This window comes from Dipodomys merriami, unplaced genomic scaffold, assembly GCF_024711535.1.
Source record: "Dipodomys merriami isolate MVZ:Mamm:240054 unplaced genomic scaffold, mDipMer1.0.p SCAF_90, whole genome shotgun sequence".
Classification (NCBI taxonomy): Eukaryota; Metazoa; Chordata; class Mammalia; order Rodentia; family Heteromyidae; genus Dipodomys; species Dipodomys merriami.
The window spans coordinates 4,484,828-4,498,906 of NW_027206513.1; positions in this window are offsets into that span (position 1 = coordinate 4,484,828).

Sequence of the window (14,079 nt, forward strand, 5' to 3'; positions counted from 1 at the left end):
AAGAAACGAAAACATTAAAATACATATTTAAGGGTTCATTTTCCTAACATCACATTATCTGGCCTTTTCCGCTTGACTCATACCTATACTAGATATTGCAAATAAGGGAAACCATGGGACCTATGCTTCTTTGGGCCTGGCTTACTTCACTTAATATAATTTTTTCCAAACCTTTCCATTTCCTAACAAATGGGGAAATGTCATTCTTTCTGATGGAGGCATAGAATTCCATTGTGTATATATACCACATTTTCTTGATCCATTCATCTACTGAGGGGCATCTGGGTTGGTTCCATATCTTAGCTATGGTAAATAATGCTGCAATAAACATAGTTGTGCTGGTAGCTTTAGTGTGGTCTTGTTTGTAAACATTTGGGTAAATGCCCAAAAGTGGGATTGCTGGATCATAGGGGAGATCTATGTGAAGTCTTTTGAGGAACCTCCATACTGCTTTCCAAAGTGGTTGAACAAGTTTACATTCCCACCAACAATGAAGTAAGGTTCCTTTCTGTCCACATCCCCTCCAGCATCTGTTGTTATTAGAGTTCTTGATTTTTGCTGTTCTAACTGGAGTGAGGTGATATCTCAATGTTGTTTTGATTTGCATTTCTTTTATGGCTAGGGATGTTGAACATTTCTTCATGTGTCTATTGGCCATCCTTCTTTCTTCTTCAGAGAAGCTTCTCTTTAAGTCTTTCGCCCACTTATTTATTGGGCAGTTGTTTCTTTGAGGATTTGTTGTTGGGTGGTTTAATTTTTTGAGTTCCAAGTATATTTTTGATATGAGACCTTTGTCCGTTGTATGGCTAGTAAAGATCTTCTCCCAATCGGTGGGCTTTCTATTGATCTTGCCAGCTATGTCATTTGCCCTGCAGAAGCTCTGCAATCTTATGCAATCCCATTTGTCCAACCTTTCTTTGATTTGTTGTGCTTCCGGGTCTCTATTCAGAAAATTTCGACCTGAGCCAAGGAGACCTAGGGTTTCTCCTATTCCATCCTGTAATGTTTTCAGAGTGTCTGCTTTGAGTTCAAGGTCTTTGATCCATTTGGAGTTGATTCTGGTGCAGGGTGATATATAAGGATCTAGCTTTAGTTTTCTACATGTAGTTAACCAATTTTGCCAGCACCATTTACTGAAGAGGCTGTCTTTCTTCCATTCTATTGTTTTAGCTTCCTTATCGAAGATTAGATGGCTATAGGTCTGTAGGTTCATTTCTGGGTTTTCAATTCTATTCCATTGGTCCTGAGGTCTGTTCTTATGCCAATACCAAGCTGTTTTGATTACTATGGCTTTATAGTAGAGTTTGAAATTTGGTATTGATATTCCTCCAGCAGTGTTCTTTCCGTTGAGGAGCGTTTTTGCTATTCGGGGTCTTTTATTGTTCCATATGAATTTTTGGATTGCCTCCTCTATTTCCTTGAAGAATGAGGGTGGAATTTTGATAGGTATCGCGTTGAATTTGTAGATAGCCTTGGGAAGTATTGCCATTTTCACGATGTTAATCTTGCCAATCCAGGAGCATGGGAGGTTTTGCCATTTTTTAAGTTCTGTGTTGATTTCCTTTTTCAAGATTTTAAAGTTTTCATCATAGAGGTCCTTCACTTCTTTGGTTAAGTTAATTCCTAGGTATTTTATTTTTTGTGGGGCTATTACAAATGGAGTTGCTTTCCTAATTTCAGCCACACTTTTCTCATTGTTGGCATATAGAAAAGCCATTGATTTTTGGGGGTTAATTTTATAACCTGCTACTTTGCCAAAGTTTTGAATCAGCTTGAGTAATTTGGGAGTGGAGTCTATGGGATTCTTTAAATACAAGATCATGTCATCTGCAAAGAGGGAAAGTTTTATTTCTTCTTTCCCTATTTGGATCCCCTTTATGTCTGCATCTTGCCTTATTGCTGTAGCTAGGCATTCTAATACTAGATTGAAGAGAAGTGGAGAGAGTGGGCATCCTTGTCTTGTTCCTGAGTTAAGAGGAAATGGCTTTAGTTTTTCACCATTGAGTATAAGAGACTGGTTGCAGACAAAAGGGAGATACAGGATTCTTCCCACTCCTCCCCCCCCAAAAACAAAAAAACAAAAAAAAAAATCAAAAGACTTTTTTTTTTCTTCTTTTTTTTTTTCTTTTTTTTTTCTCTTTTTTTTCTTCTTCTTCTTTTCTTTTTTTTGCTTGTTTTTTGTTTTTTGTTACCTTATATATATATATATATATATGTATATAAATTTTTTTCCCTTCTAAAACTTTTATCAATCTTTAATTTTTGCCTCTTCTGAAAAAATAATTGTTTTCCAGTAACTTTTTTTTCTCATCTTATAATTTTTATTTCAGAATTACGTGAATGAGAGTTTTCCTTTCTTTTCTTGTCTTCTTTCTCTTTTTCTTTCTTTCTTAATTATCTTTTTGTTTTTTATCTAGCTCTACTGAACTTCTGATCTTTTCTTCTCCCTTAAAGCTTTTCACATCTCCTCAATGTCCCTCCCCTTCTCTGAACATATTCACATTCCTCTCTAAATAGACGGTCTTTTAACCTCTATAATAACATTAATTTTTACGTTTCTATTCTTTTTCTGGTCTCTCTTTATACCCCTTTCTGTCTCTTCTTTTTCTCTCTCTCTCTACTTGCATCCTACCCAACCCATTTCCTGCACTGTGAGTAGGACATAGTTAACTCTCCTTGTGCCTCCCCACACCAATCTATTCCTATTTTTTACCCACATCTCTCACTAATCCTAATAATTTCTGGTTTTCCAAATTCTTTTCTGCGGTTCGAAGTCCTTTAACATATAGTCGTTTGATGTTGAATAGATGTATCTGTTGAACTAGATTGTATCTGTAGACTATTGACTGTACAAATGCAAACTTTGGTTGATGGTTGCCTTAAGATAGTGTTCTAGCACAAAACTGGTGCAATCTTTATCTCAAATGGGCCGAGTAAGCCGGAAAAACACAAGAAAAATGGCAAATTCGGGTATCTCAATTCCCAACCTTGATAATCAGGGATTAGAACAGATAAAGAATAACCCAGAGGAGAGTTCCCAAATAGCTCTACAAACACTAATAGCAAACATGATAAATGAGAAGTTTGACAATGTACAAAGGACTCTGTATGAGCGTGATAGGGAGAGAGAGGAGGCATCCCAGAAGTTTATACAGGAATATCATAAGCGTGAGGAAGCTTCTCAAAAACTGATACAGGATTTGCATGAACAACTTGAGAATACTCAAAGAGAAAGGGAGGAATGGCGTGAGCAGGCAGAGAACACTCAAAGAGAACTGCAGGAATCCCACAGAAGGGAGGAAACTAATCAAAGAGTAATTCACGAATTAAGAGACCAGGTAGAGAATACACAAAGATCACTAAAGACATTCATGGAATCCATTAACAAAGAGCTGAAGGAAGTCAGGGAGACCACAAAGGGAATGTTGAATGGAACCCAACAGAAGGAATGGGAGTCCAAAGAAACCATAACCAATCAACTAAGTGATTTGAGAACAAACACTGAACACCAAATTAAGGAAGTAAAGAAATTCATACAAGACCTAAAACAGAGCTTCAACAAAGAACTTGAAGCCATCAAAGCTGACCAAATAGAAGGAAAAGAGATAAAAAACAAAGTAGAGAGTCTTGACAGCAGGTTAGACCATGCAGAAGATCGAATCTCAGGGATTGAAGACAGCCTAGATATTATAGAGAAAGAACATACAACCATCCAAGACAAGTCCAAGAAATATGATAGGTCTATCCAACACCTGGAGGACACCATCAGAAGGCCCAATTTAAGGATAATGGGTGTAGAGGAGCACCTAGAAACAGAAGTTAATGGTCTAGGAAATTTGTTTAACAGGATCCTAGCAGAGAACTTCCCAAACATACAAAAAGATAGGCCTATTCAGATACAAGAAGCTTTTAGAACCCCAAATAGACCAGACCAGAATAGGACATCCCACCGTCACATTATAATCCACACAGGATCAACCCAGACCAAGGAAAAGATCCTTAAAGCTGTCAAGGAGAAAAGATTAATCACCTATAAAGGGAAACCAATTAGAATTACCTCAGATTTCTCAGCAGAGACAATCAAAGCAAGAAGAGCCTGGAATGATGTATGCCATGCCCTAAAAACAAACAACTATCAACCAAGAATACTGTACCCAGCTAAACTCTCCTTCATAACTGAAGGCCAAATAAAAACCTTCCATAGCAAAGAAAAATTGAAACAATACATCTCCACCAAACCAGCCCTGCAAAAGATTCTTAAAGATGTCCTACACATAGAAAACCAACAAGAACGCAACAAAGGCCAAGAAACTGCACACAAACGGAGAATCCAAGAACCTTAGGAAGAACCCAGTTTTCACAGCCCCCAAGAAGGTGGATAACATGGCAGGAACTCCCAAATACCTCTCAGTCCTATCTCTTAACGTTAACGGACTGAACTCTCCAATTAAGCGACATAGACTGTCTAGTTGGATTAAAAAACAAGACCCTTCTATCTGCTGCCTGCAGGAGTCACATCTTGCCCGTAAAAACAAACATATTTTCAAGGTTAAAGGCTGGAACAAAATCTACCAAGCAAACGGCCCTCATAAACAGGCGGGAGTTGCAATCCTAATATCAGATAAAATAGACTTCAAATTAAAATTCGTGAGAAGAGATAAAGAAGGTCGCTACATACTAATTAAAGGATCTCTCCTTCAGGAGGATATTACAATTCTAAATATCTATTCGCCAAACAATGGAGCACCCAAATTTATCAAAGAAACACTACTTTCCCTCAAATCCCAGATAGATCCAAAGACATTAATCGTTGGGGATTTTAACACACCACTCTCCCCACTAGATAGATCAACTCGGCAAAAACTCAACAGAGAAACCGCAGATCTAAACAGCTGCATAGATCAACTAGACTTAACAGACATTTACCGAACATTTCACCCAGCAGCATCAGAATACACGTTCTTCTCAGCAGCACATGGAACGTTTTCTAAAATAGACCACATTTTAGGCCACAAAGCAAACTTGTCTAAATTCAGAAACATTGAAGTTATACCTTGCATTCTCTCTGACCACAAGGGAATAAAATTAGAACTCAACACCAAAAGCCACCAAAGAAAGTCCGGTATCACATGGAGGCTGAACAACACACTACTGAATCATGAGTGGGTCATGGAAGAGACTAGAAAGGAAATTCAAATGTTCATGCTATTCAACAAAAATGAACACACAAATTACCAGCTCCTCTGGGACACAGCAAAGGCAGTACTCAGAGGAAAGTTTATAGCTCTGAGCTCCTACATCAACAAATTGGAGAGATCGGAAACTAACAATTTAATGACACATCTAAACCTCCTTGAAAAAGAGCAGCAAGATAAACCCCAATCCAGTAGACGGAAAGAAATAATCAAAATTAAATCAGAATTAAATGAATTAGAATCCAAAAAAACTATAGAAAGAATCAACAAAACAAAGAGTTGGTTCTTCGAAAAACTTAACAAAATCGACAGACCCTTAGCAAACCTTATCAGAAAAAGGAGAGAGCACACCCAAATTAATAAACTCAGAGATGAGAATGGAAACATCACCACGGAAACAACCAAGATTCAGAACATTATAAGGGAATACTTCTCAAAACTTTATGCTAATAAGTTTGAGAACTTGACAGAAATGGACCTTTTCCTAGCAAATATTGACATGCCAAAACTAAACCAAGATGAGTTAAACCAGCTTAACAGGCCCATATCAAGCATTGAAATAGAAACAGCAATAAGAGACCTCCCAGCTAAGAACCTCACCCTCATTCTAACCCTCACACTAACACTTACCCTTATCCTAACACTAACCCTAACCCTAACATTAACCCTAAACCTCACCCTAATCTTATCCCTAACTCTCAGCCTCACCCTCATCCTCACCCGAACCCTAACCCTCACCCTAACCATAACCCTAACTCTAACCCTAACCATCACGCTAAACCTAACCCTCACCCTCACACTCAACCTCACCCTCAGCCTAACCCTAACCCTAATCCTAACCCTAAACTTCACCCTCACCCTCACCCTAACTCTAACCATAACCATAACCCTCACCCTCACCCTAACCCTAACCCTAATCCTTACCTAACCCAAAACCTCACCCTCACCCTCACCCTCAAATTTACCCTCACCCTCACCCTAGCCCTCACCATCATCCTAACCCTCACCCTACCCCTAAACCTAACCCACACTCGAACCCTCACCCTCACCCGAAAACTCACCCTCACACTAACCCTCACCCTCACTCTAAACATCACCCTAACCCTAACCCTAAACCTAACCTTTATAGTCACCCTAACCCAAAACCTTACCCTAAGCCTAACCCTCAGTCTAAACATAACCCTCAGCCTAACCCTAACCCTACCCCTCACCCTCACCCTTACCCTAACCCTGACCCTTACACTAACCCTAACCATCACCCTAATCCTAACTATAACACTAATCCTAACCCTCAACATCACCCTAACCCTAAACCTAACCCTTACCATCACACTAGCCCTCACCCTAACACTCAATATAACCCTAACCCTCACTTTCACCCTAACCCTCACCCTAAACCTAACCCTCATCCTCACCCTCACCCTCACCCTCACCCTAACCCTCACCCTAACCCTCACCCTCTCCCTAACCCGCACCCTAAACTTTACCCTCACCCTCACCCTAAACCTAATCCTAACCCTAACCCTTACACTAACCCTAAACCTCACCCTAACCCTAACCCTAACCCTAACCCTCACCCTCACCCTCACTCTAATCCTCAGCCTAATCCTAACAATAAATATTATTTATTTATTTATTATAACCCTAACCGTCACACTCACACTCAACCTAAACCTAACTCTAACCCTAACCCTAACCCTCACCCTCACCCTAACCCTAACCCTAACAATAACCCTAAAACTACCCCTAAACCTAACCCTAACCCGAAAACTCATCCTATCCCTAACCCTAACAATAACCCTAAAACTAACCCTAAACCTAACCCTAACCCTAAAACTCACCCTAACCCTAATCTTAACCCTCACCTTTTCCATAACCCTAAACCTAACCCTAACCCTCACCATCACCCTAGCCCTCACCCTAACACTCACCCTAACCCTAACCCTCACTCTCACCCTAACCCTCATCCTAACCCTTACCCTCAACCTAACCCTAATCCTAAACCAAACCCTAACCCTCACACTAAACCTAACCCTCAGCCTAAACCTAACCCTCACCCTCATCCTAACCCTAACCCTAACACTCACCCTCACTTTCAAACTCACCCTCACCCTAACTCTAACCCTAACTCTCACGCTAACCGTAAACCTAATGCAAACCCTAACCCTCATCCTAACCTTCACCTTACCCCTAACCCTCACCCTAACCCAGCCCCAAACCTAACCCTCACACTAAACCTAACCCTCATCTTATTCCTATCCCTACCCCTCAGCCTCACCCTCACCCTAACCCTACCCCTAACCCTCACCCTAACCCTAACCCTCACACCCACCCTAAAACTAACCCTCACCCTCACCCTCAACCTCACCCTCAGCCTAACCTTAACCCTAACTCTAATCCTGTCCCTAACCCATACTCTCACCTTCACTCTAACTCTAAACCTAACCCTAACCCTCACCCTTATCCTAACCCTAACCCTAACCTTTACCTAACCCAAACCCTCACCCTCACCCTCAAACTTACCCTCACCCCCAACCTAGCCCTCACCGGCACCCAAAATCTCACCCTAACCCTAACCCTCACCCACACCAAAACCCTCACCTTCACCCGAAAACTCACCGCCACCCTCACTGTAAACCACCCTAAACCTAACCCTAAACCTAACCCTTATCCTCACCCTAACCCTAACCCTTACCCTAACCCTAACCCTCAGTCTAAACCTAACCTTCAGCCTAACCCTAACCCTACACCTCACCCTCACCCTCACCCTAACCGTAACCCTTATACTAACCCTAACCCTCACCCTAAGCCTAACCCTAACCCTAATCCTAACCCTCACCCTCACCCTAACCCTAAGCCTAACCCTCACCATCACACTAGCCCTCACCCTAACACTCTCTATAACCCTAACCCTCACTTTCACCCTAATCCTCACCCTAATCCTAAACCTCACCCTCACTCACACCCTAACCCTCAGCCTAATCTAAACCCTTACAATTATTTTAATCCTCTCACCCTCACACTCACCCTAAACCTAACCCTAACCCTAATCCTCACCCTAACCCTAACCCTAACTCTCAGCCTAAACCTAACCCTCAACCTCATCCTAATCCTTACCCTAACCCTAACCCTCACCCTCACCCTCACCCTAACTCTAACTCTAACCCTCAGCCTAACCCTAATTCTAACCCTAATTCTAACCCTAACCCTCACCCTCACCCTAACACTCACCCTTAGCTAACCCTCACCCTAACCCTAACCCTAACCATCACACTAAACCTAACCCTCACCCTAACCCTAACCCTACCCATCAGCGTAAAACTCACCCTAAACCTAAACCTAAACCTAATACTCAACCTATCCCTCACACTACCCCTAACACTCACCCTCACCCTAGACCTCACATTTACCCTAAACATAACCCTAAAACTCATCCTAAAATTAATGCTAACCTTAACCCTCACACTCACCCTAATCCTCACCCAAAAAGCTAACCCTAAACCTAATCCTAACCCTAACCATTATCTTAACCCTAAACCTCACCCTCACACTCACCCTAAACCTACCCCTAACCCTAAACCTCACCCTCACCCTCACCCTCACCCTAACCCTAACCCTAACAATAATCGTAACCCTAACCCTATACCTAACCCCAACCCTCATCCTCACCCTAACCCTAACGCTAACCCTAACCTTCATGTTAACCCTCACCCTAACCCTAACCCTAAACCTCAACCTCAACCTAACCCTCACCCTAACCTTAACCTTCACCCCAACCCTAACTCTAACCCTAACCCTAACCCTCACACTAAACCTAAACCTCAGAATAACCCTAACAGTTCCCCTCAGCCTAAAACTCACCCTAACCCTTACCCTAACACTAATCCTTCCCATATCCCTCACCCTAACACTAACACTCAACCTCATCTAGCCCTCACCCTCACCCTAACCCTAACCCTAAACCTCACCCTAAAACTAATGCCAACCCTAACCCTCACCCTAACCTTCTCCCTAACCCTTACCCTTATTCTAAAACTAACACTCACCCTCACCCTAATCCTTACTCTAACCCTTACTCCACCCTAAGCCTCACCCTAACTGTAACCCTCACCCTCACAATAACCCTCACCATAAACCTAACCCTAACCCTAAAACGAACCCTCACCCTAAACTTCACTCAAATCCTCACCCTAAGCCTAACCATCATCCTCACCCTAACCCTCACCCAAACCTCACCCTCTCACTCACACTAACCCTAAACCTCACTCTAATCCTATCCCTACACCTTAGCCTCACCCTCATCCTAACCCTAACACTAACACTCACCCTAAGCCTAACCCTAACGCTAACCCTCACCCTCAACCTCACCCTTAGCCTAACCCTAACCCGCACCCTAATCCTAACCCTAACCCTCACCCTCACCCTCACCCTAACTCTAAACCTAACCCTAATCCTAACCCTCACCCTCACCATCAACCTAACCCTAACCAAATCCTAATACTCCCCCTAACCTTAACATTCACCCTAACCCTCAACCTCTCCCTCACCATAACCCTAAAACTCACCCTCACTCTAACTCTCACCCTAACCCTTTACCTCACCGTAACCCTAACCCTAATCCAAACTCTAACGTTCATACTAACTCTAACCCTCACCCTCACCCTAACCCAAACCCTAACACTAACCCTAAACCTCACCCACAACCTCACCCTCACCCTCAGACCAACCCTAACCAATATCCTAACCCTATCTCTCACCCTCACCATCACCCTAAAGCTAACCCTATCTCTCACCCTCACCCTAACCCTAACACTAACAATAACCCTAAGCCTAACCCTAACCTTAACCCTCACCCTAACTCTAACCCTAACCCTAACCCTAACCCTCACTCTAACACTCAACCTAACTCTAAATCTCACCCTAAACCTCACCCTAACCCTAACCCTAACCCTAATATTCACACTAACCCTAGCCCTAAACCTCACTCTAACCCTCACCCTACCCCTACCCCTAATCCTCTATCTAATGCTAACCCCAATCCAAACCCAAACCCTCACCCTCACCCTAACCCTCACAGTCTTCCTAACCCTCACCCTAACCCTAACCCTCACACACTCCCTAACCCTCACCCTCACCAAAACCCTCACCCTCACCGTAAACTTCACCCTAAACCTAACCCTTAATCTAAACCTAACCGTAACCCTCACCCTCACCCTAACCCTAGCAATAACCCTAAACCTAACAATAACCCTAAACCTAACCCTAACCCTCACCATACCCTAACCCTCAGCCTAACCCTCAACCTAACCCTAATGCTAAACCTAACACTCATCCTCACCCTAACCCGCATCCTAACACTTTTCCTCACCCTAACCCTAACCCTAACTTTAACACTCACACAAACCCTCACCCTCGACCTAACCCTCACCCAAACCCTTACCATTACACTAAATCTAACCCTAACCCTGGAACTAACCCTAACCCTCTCCCTACTCCTATTCCTAACCCTCAGCTTAGGTCTTATTCTAACCCTAACCCTGACCCTAACCTCACCCTGACCCTCACCCTAACCCTAACTCTCATGCTCACACTCAACCTTACCTTCAGCCTACACCTAACCCTAACCCTAATCCTAACCCTAACCCTCAATCTCACCATCACCCTAACTCTAAACCTAACCATAAACCAAACCCTCAGGCTCACCCTCACCCTAACCCTAACATATCGCTAAACCTCACCTTAACCCTCACCCTAACCCTAACCCTCACCCTCACCATAACCCTCACCCTAACCATCACCCTAAACCTAACGCTAACTCTAAACCTCACCCTCACCCTAAACCTCACCCTAACCCTTACCCTCACCCTAAACCTAACCCTAACCCTAACCCTAATCCTCTCACTAACCCTAACCCTAAGCCTCATCCTGAACCTCACCCTAACACTAAATCTAACCCTAAACCTAACCCTCACCGAACCCTCACCCTAACTCTGAATCTCACCCTAACCCTAAACCTAACCGTCATCCTCACCCTAACCCTAACCCTAACCCTAACAAGAACCCTAAACCTAACCCTTACCATAACCCTCACCCTAAATATAACCCTAACCCTCACCCTAACCCTCACTCTAACCCTAGCCCTCACCCTCACCCTTACCCTAATCCCAATCCTAACCATAACCCTCACCCTCACCCTAACCCTCATCCTAACCCTTATCCTCAACCTAACCCTAACCCTCACTCTAAACCTAACCCTCAGCCTAACCCTATCCCTACCCCTGCCCCTCCCCCTCCCCCTAACCCTAAGCCTAACCCTCACCCTTAACCTAACCCTAACACTAACCCTCATCCTCACCCTAGCCCTCACCCTAACCCTAAACCTAATGATAACCCTCACCCAAACCTTAACCCTAACCCTCATCCTAAAACTCACCCTAACCCTAAGCCTAATCCTAAACCTAACCCTCACCCTAACCCTCACCCTAACTCTAAATCTCACCCTAACCCTATCCTTAATCCTCATCCTCACCCTAACCCTAACCCTAACCCTCACCCAAAACCTCACCCTAACCCTAACACTAACTCTAACCCTCAACTTCACCCTAAACTTTACCCTAACCCTTACCCTCACCCTAACCCTAACCTTAACCCTAACCCTAATCCTAATCCTAACACTAACCCTAACCCTAAACCTAACCCTCACCCTAACCCTAACCCTAAACCTAACCGTCACCCTAACGCTAAGCCTCACTGTCATCCTAACCCTCAATCTAACCCTAACCCTCACCCACCCCCTAACCCTCTTCCTCACCAAAACCCTCACCCTCACCGTAAACCTCACCCTCACCCTAAACATCACCCTAACCGTAACACTTAACACTAACCGTAAACCTCACCCTAACCCTAAACCTAACAATAACCCTAAACCTAACAATAACCCTAACCATAACCATAACACTCACCCTAACACTAACCCTTTTCCTCACCCTAACCGTAACCCTAACTTTAACACTCACACAAACCCTAACCCTCACCCTAACCCTCACACAAACCCGACAACTCACCCACACCCTAACCCTCACCCTCAACCTAAACATCACCCTAAACCTAACACTCACCCTAACCCTAACCCTAACCCTCACCGTAATCCTAACCCTCACTCTAACCCTCAACCTCACCCTAAACCTCACCCTAACCCTAACCCTTACCTAACCGAATTCCTCACCCTCACCTTCAACCTCCCCATAAACCTCACCCTAACCCTTAACGTCACCCTAACCCTAACCCTCCCCATAAACCTCACCCTAACCCTTAACGTCACCCTAACCTAAACCCTAACCCTAACCCTACACTAACCCTAACCCTCAATCTAACCCTAACCCTAACCCTAACCCTCACCCTCACCCTAACCCTCAGCGTAATCTTAATCCTAACCATTATCTTAACCCTAACCCTCACCCTCACAGTCACCCTATACCTAACACTAACCCTAACACTCACCCACAAACTCACCCTCACCCTAACTCTAACCCTAACAAGAACCCTAACCCCAATCCTAATCCTAATCCTAATGCTAAACCTAATGTTTACAAACAAGACCACACTAAAGCTACCAGCACAACTATGTTTATTGCAGCATTATTTACCATAGCTAAGATATGGAACCAACCCAGATGCCCCTCAGTAGATGAATGGATCAAGAAAATGTGGTATATATACACAATGGAATTCTATGCCTCCATCAGAAAGAATGACATTGCCCCATTTGTTAGGAAATGGAAAGGTTTGGAAAAAATTATATTAAGTGAAGTAAGCCAGGCCCAAAGAAACATAGGTCCCATGGTTTCCCTTATTTGCAATATCTAGTATAGGTATGAGTCAAGCGGAAAAGGTCAGATAATGTGATGTTAGGAAAATGAACCCTTAAATATGTGTATTTTAATGTTTTCGTTTCTTTCATGCATGTGTTTCTAATGCATTTATAAGATTATTTCTTTGTTGCTTTGTATGTCCCTCCCCGACAGTGTAACCCCCGCTTTCACTATATTTGATGTCAGTATAACATGTGGAGGAGATGGGGACAAACAAGTCGTTTAAGGATTCAGGTGGACCTGTTGCAACAATGAGAAGTACAAAATGTCATGTCAAAACCAGCTTTACAATGTCGTTTTGGGGGGGAGGGGGTATGATTGGGTGGGGGGAGGGGGGAGGCTGGGAAGGGAGGTGAAGGGTAAACAAAGGAGGAGGCTGCAATGCTTGGTAAGAAATGTATGCATTATCCTGCCATGTAATTGTAACCCCTCTGTATAGTATGTTACCAAAAAAAAAAAAAACCTAACCCAAATCCTCAGCCTCACCCTAACTCTCACTGTCACCCTAAACCTCACCCTATCCCTAACCTTCACGCACACCCTAAGCCTCACCCTCACCCGAAATCTCACCCTCACCCTAAACCTAACCATAACCCTCACCCAAATACAAACCCTAACCCTAAACCTAAACCTCACACTCACCCTAACCCTTACCCTAACCCTAACCCTCACCCAAACCCTAAAGCTAACTCTAACCCTCACACTGACCCTAAACCTCACCGGAACCCTTACCTTCACCCTCACCGTCACCCTAAACCTAACCCTAACCCTAATCTTCACAATAGCCCTAACCCTAAACTTAACCCTAGTCCTCTCACCTTAATCCTAACCCTCACCGGAACCCTCACCCTCACCCTAACCCTCACTCTCACACTTACCTCAACCTAACCGTAACCCTCACCCTAACCCTGACCCGAAACCTCACCCTAATCCTAAACCTCACCCTCAGCCTCACTCTCACCCTAATCCTCACACTTACCCTAACCCTCACGCACACCCGAACCCTCACCCTC